The sequence below is a fragment of the Carcharhinus amblyrhynchos genome, unplaced genomic scaffold (assembly GCF_965287045.1).
Source record: "Carcharhinus amblyrhynchos unplaced genomic scaffold, sCarAmb.v2.hapA scaffold_52, whole genome shotgun sequence".
Lineage (NCBI taxonomy): Eukaryota > Metazoa > Chordata > Chondrichthyes > Carcharhiniformes > Carcharhinidae > Carcharhinus > Carcharhinus amblyrhynchos.
This window is the reverse complement of record NW_027649793.1, coordinates 2,460,511-2,469,674: the sequence shown is the minus strand read 5'-3', so window position 1 is coordinate 2,469,674 and position 9,164 is coordinate 2,460,511. Positions and strand designations below refer to the sequence as shown.

Below are 9,164 nucleotides of genomic sequence, written 5' to 3'. Positions count from 1 at the left end.
ATGGAGTTTAATTTAGACAAATGCGAGGTGATGCATTTTGGTAGATTGAACCAGGGCAGGACTTACTTAGTTAATGGTAGGGTGTTGGGGAGAGTTACAGAACAAAGAGATCTAGGGGTACATGTTCATAGCTCCTTGAAAGTGGAGTCACAGGTGGACAGAGTGGTGAAGAAGGCATTCGGCATGCTTGGTTTCATCGGTCAGAATACAGGAGTTGGGACGTCTTGTTGAAGTTGTACAAGACATTGGTAAGGCCACACTTGGAATACTGTGTACAGTTCTGGTCATGTAAGGGATGGTAGTGTAATTTTTGAGTCAAACCATCTGGGGCGGAAACCATGACAGAACCGTTATTGTAACCTAAGGGGTTAAACGCTAAGACCAGCAGATGATGAAACACATAGAAAAAGAAGTAAAAAAAAACATGAGACTGGCAGGCGCCCAGGGTCTTCAGCATAGCTTAAAAGAGATAGGAAAACAAACTAATTTACACCATATAAAATAAATGTGTTAGTAATTTACAGGACAATGGAAAAGAGTTAGCTGAATTAATGAGAGGTAAAACGATTTAAGCCTTAAAGGGGGTGATTGGATTAGAGTTAATGGGATGTCAACAAGGAAGGAGCTCACTCGGTAAAGAGATTAGGAAGTGGTAGCCAATGAAGAAAGGAGGGCTGTCCTATTGTTATCTAGAAAAATGTATATAAACTATGATTGTGTAAAGCAAGGTGTGTGTACCCACGGGACGGCACCCTTTCTTGCAAGATCGAATAAACCGACAGTTAGCTGAACTCATCCGTGTCTTTGATTCAAGGGGGGGGGGGGATCATAAAAGTGAGTATCTGACCGTTTCTCACAATTGGGGGCTCGTCCGGGATCCGGAATTATAACGGGGATTTCCCTCGACTAGACCAAATCGACGGAATAAGACGCGTCTGGTGTATATTTACACGTAAAAACATCGTTTTGGTCTGGAAGGAGGGGAATCTGAAACCACTCAATTGAGATAATTCTGGACCCTGGGACAATCACACGGATGACTTCTATACACTAGGGCTGCTAGGACTGTGACTGAAATTTGTGAGGGGGTATACACATCATTGGAAGAAGTCGGACAACTCCGTGCACGGATCAAGGTAAGAAATTTCTCTCCCGGGAATTCGGTTGATTAAGGGTGAGAGTCATTTTCTTCCTTGTTGACTTTATGGTTATGACAGTTTGATCTGAGGGCGCAAATAAATTAACTTGTGTCCAAGACGACAACTGAAGACTAACCATGGGAGGTAAACCGTCCAAGAGTAAGGATGGGAAACCGGGAAATAATAATGATGAAAAGGGAATACCCCCCGACAGTCCTCTGGGAATACAGTTAGAAAATTGGGATTGGGACCAAAAGACTAAGGACTTAAAAAAGAAGGTTATGATAAAATATTGTTGTTTTGTGTGGACGAAGGAACCAATCCGGAAACCATCTGTATTTTGGCCAAAATATGGATCGGATGAGGATTGGGTCTGTCAGATATTAAATTTATATGTTAATAGTAAACAACCCTTTAACCCCGAGGAAAGTAAGTACGCTGCCTGTTGGGTGGGCACGATGAGTAGATCGCCACAGCCAGTCTCCCTGTATCCAATGATCCCACAGAGCAGACCGGGGCAATGGGACCCTCTTGACAACCTCCCGCCGCCACCCCCTCCTGTACCAAATGTACCCCCTGCATATCAACCAAATAATAATGGGGCCCAAGGGCCCCAAGGGGAAGATCTCATAAAGCTTGAGAACGGCGCAGGAGGCGGACCCCCAGTTGAGGGTCTGCGAAGGTCCGAGAGGTTAGTAACAAAACAGTCCCTGGAACAACAGCAGAATAATGGGGCTTCAGCGCCCGAGGTGGAAATGCACCCTCTCAGGGAGGTTCCCTTCGGACAAAGAGAGACAGGGTTCGTGGTGGTGCCTCTTAACTCGGCAGACATCCGACAACTTAGGAAGGAGTTGCCCCCTCTCCTAGAAGACCCTGTCGCAGTAGCGACACAACTTGACCAATTCCTGGGTCCAAGCATGTATACTTGGGGGGAACTCCGGGCCATGATGAGCATATTATTCAACTATGCTGAAGGAGTTATGATCCGAAATAGGGCCATGGAAATTTGGGATAGGGATCACCAACAGCAAGAACAACTCAGGGGAGATCAAAAATACCCTCTTGAGGATCCAAATTGGAATCATAATACCCAGGAAGGGCGGACAAGCATGTCGGATCTCCGGAATCTTATAATTCGGGGGATCCAGACATGTGTCCCCAAGCAGCAGAATGTGGCAAAAGCATTTGATATTAGGCAAGGAAAAGATGAATCACCCAGCACGTTCTTAGACAGACTGAGAGTGTCTGTCCGCAAATATTCAGGAATCGATCCTGATGGTGAAATTGGAAAGGGAATGCTAAAAATTAATTTTGTAACGAAATCCTGGCCAGATATCCAGAGAAAACTACAAAAGATTGAGGATCGGAGTGGGAAGGACATGGCGGAATTATTGCGGGAAGCGCAGAAGGTCTTTGTTCAGAGAGAGGTTGTAAAGGAAAAGCAGAAGGCAAAGATGATGGTGGCAGCCGTTAGGGAAGTATGTAAGTCCACCGGGATAACGGATGAAGGATATACAGTAGGTAGAGGAAGGTCAAGGGGAGGTTGGAAGGAAAGGGGGGCCAGGAGGGGCCGAGGTAGAGGACGAGGAGAATTTTACAGTGGTGAGCGGCCCTGGGCGGCCGAGTGTTACCACTGTGGGAAACCGGGACACTTCAAAAGAGAGTGTCCCGAATTTAAGAAGGAACGAGAAGGGATTTATGAAATGGAATGTGAGGTTGATTAGAGGGGTCAGGGGAGAATCGGAAAAAAGGACCTACCAAGAACCCCTGGTAAATTTAAAGGTGGGTCCACAAAAGGAGGATGTTACATTTTTAGTCGACACGGGGCAGGCAGATCCTCAATCCCAATCTATCCTACAGGAGCCAGTTACCAAACTAAAATGTTGAACATATCAGGAGTAAAGGGAGGGGTATTTAGGGCGAAACTATTTGAACCACAGGTACTACAATGGGAGGAAGAGGAGCTTTTAGCAGAGCTCCTCCACCTCCCTCATCTCCCCTATGGTCTGTTGGGGCGGGACCTGATAATCCGCTTCGGGCTCCGAATAAATGTAGGGGACGATGAAGACCTGGTGGTAACTATGTCACACCTTAGCGAGGACCGACTCACGGGTATAGACCCTAGAGTATGGACGGCCAAGGGAAACAGAGGGCGACTCTCGATTCAGCCTGTAAAAATTGATCTTGAGCCCCAGAGCCCCTCTGTCAAGATACGTCAGTATCCTATCTCCCGGGAAGGGCGTGAAAGAAGTGATGAAAGATCTGATAAGTGATGGGCTGGTGGATCCATGTATTTCGAGATATAACTCTCCCATTTTGCCAGTCCGGAAGTCCGACGGCAGTTACAGAATGGTCCAAGATTTGAGAGAAATCAATAAGATTGTACAGGTACGACACCCGGTGGTGCTGAACCCATACATATACTAGGGCAGATACTCCCAGAACATGAATGGTTCAGTGTAGTGGATTTAAAGGACGCCTTCTGGGCCTGCCCGTTGGACGAGGCCAGTAGAGACTTATTCGCCTTCGAGTGGGAGGACCCTGACACGGGCAGGAAGCAGCAATACCGCTGGACAGTGCTTCCCCAGGGGTTCACCGAATCGCCAAATTTGTTTGGTCAGATTTTAGAGCAGGTATTAGAGGGACTGATCCTTTCCCCAGCCCTCAAACTCATACAGTATGTGGATGACCTCCTGCTGTCCGGACCCACAGAAGCGGAGGTCGTAGGGGGAACAAATACCCTTCTGAATTATTTGGCAGGACAGGGACTAAGGGTGAGCCAGAAGAAGCTCCAATATGCAGAAAGAGAGGTTAAGTATCTGGGACACTTGATAAGCCAGGGACAGAAGAGAATAAGTCCGGAAAGGGTGAGGGGAATAGTTGAACTGGGACTCCCGGGAACTAAGAGAGAGTTACGAATGTTTTTGGGACTCTTAGGTTATTGCCGACTATGGATAGACGACTATGCCCCCCTCACCAAGGGTCTGTACCTAAAGCTTGTAGAGGGGGCTCCTAACAAAATCCAGTGGGATGAGAAAGAGGAGGAACTAATTGAGACCCTGAAACAGAAATTGATGACCGCACCAGTCTTGAGCTTGCCAGATTTCAGTAAGGCATTCAGACTCTTTGTAAATGCCAAACAGGGAACCGCCCTCGGAGTTTTAACCCAAGATTGGGGGGGGGAAAAAGGAAGCCAGTGGCATTCTTATCGAAGATACTGGACCCAGTTTCCCGAGGCTGGCCAGAATGTGTCCAGGCGGTGGCTGCCACGGCCAAATTGGTGGAAGAAAGCAGGAAGCTGACATTTGGGGCACCCTTGACGGTCATTACCCCCACCAGGTTAGGACTATCTTAAATCAGAGGGCTGGGAGATGGCTGACGGACTCAAGAATCTTGAAGTATGAGGCCATTTTGCTAGATCGGGACGATCTTAAGATAGAGGTCAATTCCTGTCAGAACCCAGCTGAATTCCTCTGGAAGGGGGAAGAAGGCGAGGGACTCGAACATTGCTGTTCGGACATAATAGATCTCCAGAGTAAGGTAAGGGAGGATCTAAGGGACTCCCCTCTTCACACTGGAAAGCGATGGTATATAGACGGATCCTCCCGGGTGGTAAACGGGAAAAGGCATAATGGATACGCGATCATTAGTGAAGCTGGCTGGAATTTGGTAGAAAGGGGGGCGACTGCCTAATGCCTGGTCTGCCCAGACGTGTGAATTATATGCTCTACACCGGGCTCTCAAGGGCTTAGAGGGATTGATAGGGACCATCTACACCGACTCCAAGTATGCGTTCGGGGTGGTACACACTTTTGGAAAAATTTGGAAGGAAAGGGGAATGATAAATAGTAGGGGAAAAGAATTGATACATGAGAACATAAGAACATAAGAAATAGGAGCAGGAGTAGGCCATCTAGCCCATCGAGCCTGCCCCGCCATTCAATAAGATCATGGCTGATCTGTCGTGGCTCAGTTCCACATTCCCGCCCTCTCCCCATAACCCTTAATCCACTCTCTTATCAAAAACCCATCAACCCGCTTCTTAAAAATATTTAGCGAGGCAGCCTCCACCACTTCAACGGGCAGAGAATTCCAGAGATTCACCACCCTTTGAGTGAAGAAGTTCCTCCTCAACTCCGTTCTAAACCGCCTCCCCTTTATCTTGAGGCTGTGCCCCCTAGTCCTACTGTCTTTTTTGAGCGGGAAGAGTCTCTCCACCTCTATCCTATCCATCCCATTCATCATCTTATACGTCTCAATGAGATCTCCCCTCATTCTTCTAAACTCTAACGAGTACAAGCCTAGTTTATTCAGCCTCTCCTCATAGCTCAATCCCCTCAACTCCGGTATCAGCCTAGTAAACCTCCTCTGCACTCCCTCCAGGGCCAAAATATCCTTGCGCAGGTGCGGCGCCCAAAACTGCACACAGTACTCCAGCTGCGGCCTCACCAATGCCCTATACAGCCGCAGCAAGACCTCCCTACTTTTATATTCAATCCCCCTCGCTATGAAGGCCAGCATCCCATTCGCCTTCCTGACCACCTGCTGCACCTGCAAGGAATCGGTTACTAAAATATTAAAAGACCTGCTGGGGCCACGGGAAATTGCTGTGGTCCATGTAAAAGGACACCAGAGAGACAATGGGATAGAGACAAAGGGGAACCAGTTGGCGGACGAACAAGCAAAATTGGCAGGGACGGAGGAGGAGATAGTGGACTGCTTGGTCTGGGTGCCCCAAGTGTCTGAAGTAACAGAAACACCAGCATTTAGCGAGAAGGAAGCTGGGATTTTCACACCCCTTGGCATCCCCCGTCCTCGGGCAAGGTGGAGAGAATGAATCAGACTATTAAAAAACAGCTGACGAAACTCAGGACGGAGACCGGGTTGCCCTGGACCAAGTGCCTTCCCCTTGCCTTGCTGCAAATAAGAACGCAGCCACGGCGGGACTTGGGGGTGTCCCCATACGAAATAATGTTCGGTCTCCCCTTTAATGGACCAAAAGGGGAACTCCCCACATTCGAGTCCCGCGATGTATTTGTGCATAAATATGTTGAGGTCCTGGGGTCTGCTCTATCTCATTTACGCCAACAGTGTTGATGAACAGAGGGATCTAGGTGTATGTGTACATAGATCCCTGAAAGTTGGGAATCAAGTAGATAAGGTTGTTAAGAAGGCATACGGTGTCTTGGCGTTTATTGGTAGGGGGATTGAATTTAGGAGTCGCAGCGTCATGTTGCAACTGTACACAACTCTGGTGCGGCCGCACTTGGAGTACTGTGTGCAGTTCTGGTCCCCACATTACAGGAAGGATGTGGAGGCTTTGGAGAGGGTGCAGAGGAGGTTTACCAGGATGTTGCCTGGTATGGAGGGGAGATCCTATGAGGAGAGACTGAGGGATTTGGGGTTGTTTTCGCTGGAAAGAAGGCGGCTAAGAGGGGACCTTATTGAAACATATAAGATGATTAGAGGTTTAGATAGCGTGGATAGTGATAGCCTTTTTCCTAGGATGGAGAAAGCTAGCACGAGGGGGCATGGCTTTAAATTAAGGGGGGGTAGTTTTAGGACTGATGTCAGGGGTAGGTTCTTTACCCAGAGGGTGGTGAGGGACTGGAATGCCCTGCCTGCTGCAGTTGTAAATGCGCCTAGTTTGGGGGCGTTTAAGAGATCCGTGGATAGGTTTATGGACGAAATGGGATTGGTTTAGATTAGTGGGTTAGTGTTGTTTTTTTTTAAAAGCTGGTCGGCGCAACATCGTGGGCCGAAGGGCCTGTTCTGCACTGTAATGTTCTATGTTCTATGTTCTATGTTTACAGGGACTCCTGGCACAGACACCACCTCTCGAGTTTGCGATACACACCATCAAGCCAGGGCATTGGGTCCTAATCAAGAACTGGAAACTCCGGACTTTAGAACCGATCTGGGAAGGTCCCTTCTTGGTACTTCTGACCACGGAACCGGCTATCCGCACGGCTGAGAAAGGCTGGACGCATTACACTCGAGTGAAAGGACTGGTGCCAGAACCAGCAGAAGAAGTGTCTACCCCTGGCCACCACACCACGAAGGACTGATTGGACTTGATTTTTGTTATGTTAATTTAGGCAATATACGGCAATAGCGGGATGTTACTAATAATATGTTTACTCTATGGGGGCATAGGTGCTGGGCAGGCGGCCCAAGTGTACTCCCTTACTATAATCCAATCACCCCAGGCACAGGTAATTGAGATTGACCTTTGCCGAATGGTACCCTGCAAAGATGACCCCACGGGGCAGAAGGGATACCAGGGGAGGGAAATAGAATTACTTGCCTTCGATAAGAACCCAAAGTGTACTAAAAATGAACAGGGGAAAGTAGAATCTTGTCCAGTAGGGGGGTTAAATGAAGACGTTAAGTTAAGGATTCGCAAGAAAATATCACTTATTCCACGGAAGATCTTTCCCAGAGACTGTAAGCTAAACCAATGTAACCCCCTCTACCTCACCATAAAAAAGTCAGACGACGGTGGGACGGAGGGCCTCGATGGACAAGTTTTTGGGGTCAAGATCAAGGAACACACAGGGAGGGTGGGGGTGGCCCTGTGTTGTGTGCGGGTTATAGTCAAAAATGCCGAAACCAGGAACTCCTCCGCCCCTAGCCGGGGAGTCTCGGGAGAAGTCAGGGTAGTGGAGGTAAAGGATTTAAGAGAGACCATTGAAATAGAAACGGGATTCAGGGAAGCGAACGCCTGGATAGAATGGGTCAAATATACGGTACAAAGTGTCGGAAAGGGTAACTGTTATGCGTGCACCAGTAGCCGGCCAACTCCCCAGGTGGTCCCATTCCCACTGGGATGGGATAAAGAACCAGCTGAAATGGAGTGTATGGTGAAACTGTATCAAAACAGAGAGGCTTGGGGAGACCCCACTTGTCGCTCCTTGAGCCTGACATTTCCCCCAATCAAATTGAACAGGGCGTCTCAACCCCCCCCACTTTTTCCGGAGTAACGGGGATACATCACACCTGTATCACCCGGACTGGGGATGGATTGGACGGGGAAGTGGGAAGCTTCGATAGGTGTGGAACAGTTAAGGAAGTCAGCGACACCACCGAGGGAGGAAACTACTCCCAAATCCAGGTACCTAGAGCTGATCTATGGTGGTACTGTGGAGGGAGGACTTTGAGACCCATTTTACCTCAGAAATGGAAGGGCACTTGTGCACTTATCCAATTGGCCATACCCTTTACCCTGGCATTCGAACATCAGGGACTCCGTGGAAAAGAACGAGGAGAAAGGAACCTCCCGGGTTCTTTTGATGAACGAATATATCTGGACTCCATAGGGGTCCCTAGGGGGGTCCCTGATGAGTACAAAGCCAGGAGCCAGATAGCAGCAGGGTTTGAATCCCTGTTCTGGTGGGTGACCATTAACAAGAACGTGGATTGGATCAACTATATCCAATATAATCAACAGAGGTTTGTTAATTATACCCGAAATGCGATAAGCGGGATAGCGGAACAATTGGACGCAACCAGCAGAATGGCCTGGGAAAACAGGCTAGCCCTGGACATGATTCTAGCAGAGAAAGGGGGGGGGTATGCGTCATGATAGGAACTGAATGCTGCACCTTTATCCCAAATAACACAGCTCCCAATGGGTCAATTACCCGAGCCCTCGAAGGGCTAACGACCCGAGCTAATGAACTAGCTGAGAACTCGGGTACAGACCCAGGTCTCACTAGGTGGTTGGAAGCTTGGTTCGGCAAATGGAAAGGAGTAGTAATGTCCGTCCTTGTCTCTTTCATGGTGACGGCAGGGGTATTGGCCGCCCTAGGGTGTTGTATCATCCCTTGTGTTCGGGGGTTGGCTCAGCGGCTAATCGAAACAGCCCTGACTAAGGGGGATGTCCTGAACGGAAAAGTGATAAATATGAATTTAGAGACGGAAGAGAGGATAAGCCTCTTAGACGATAAAACTCTGGACGAACAGGCCCTTGGCCTGCTGGAACGCCTGGAACACCAGAGGAATGTCAAAAATTACAAAGCGTAA

The 9,164-nt window shown here is 48.5% G+C and overlaps 1 pseudogene; it reads left to right on the top strand.

Annotated features, from left to right (window-relative positions):
- The first annotated feature begins 7,378 nt into the window (after positions 1-7,378).
- LOC145337554 (uncharacterized) lies at positions 7,379-9,164 on the top strand (annotated as a pseudogene).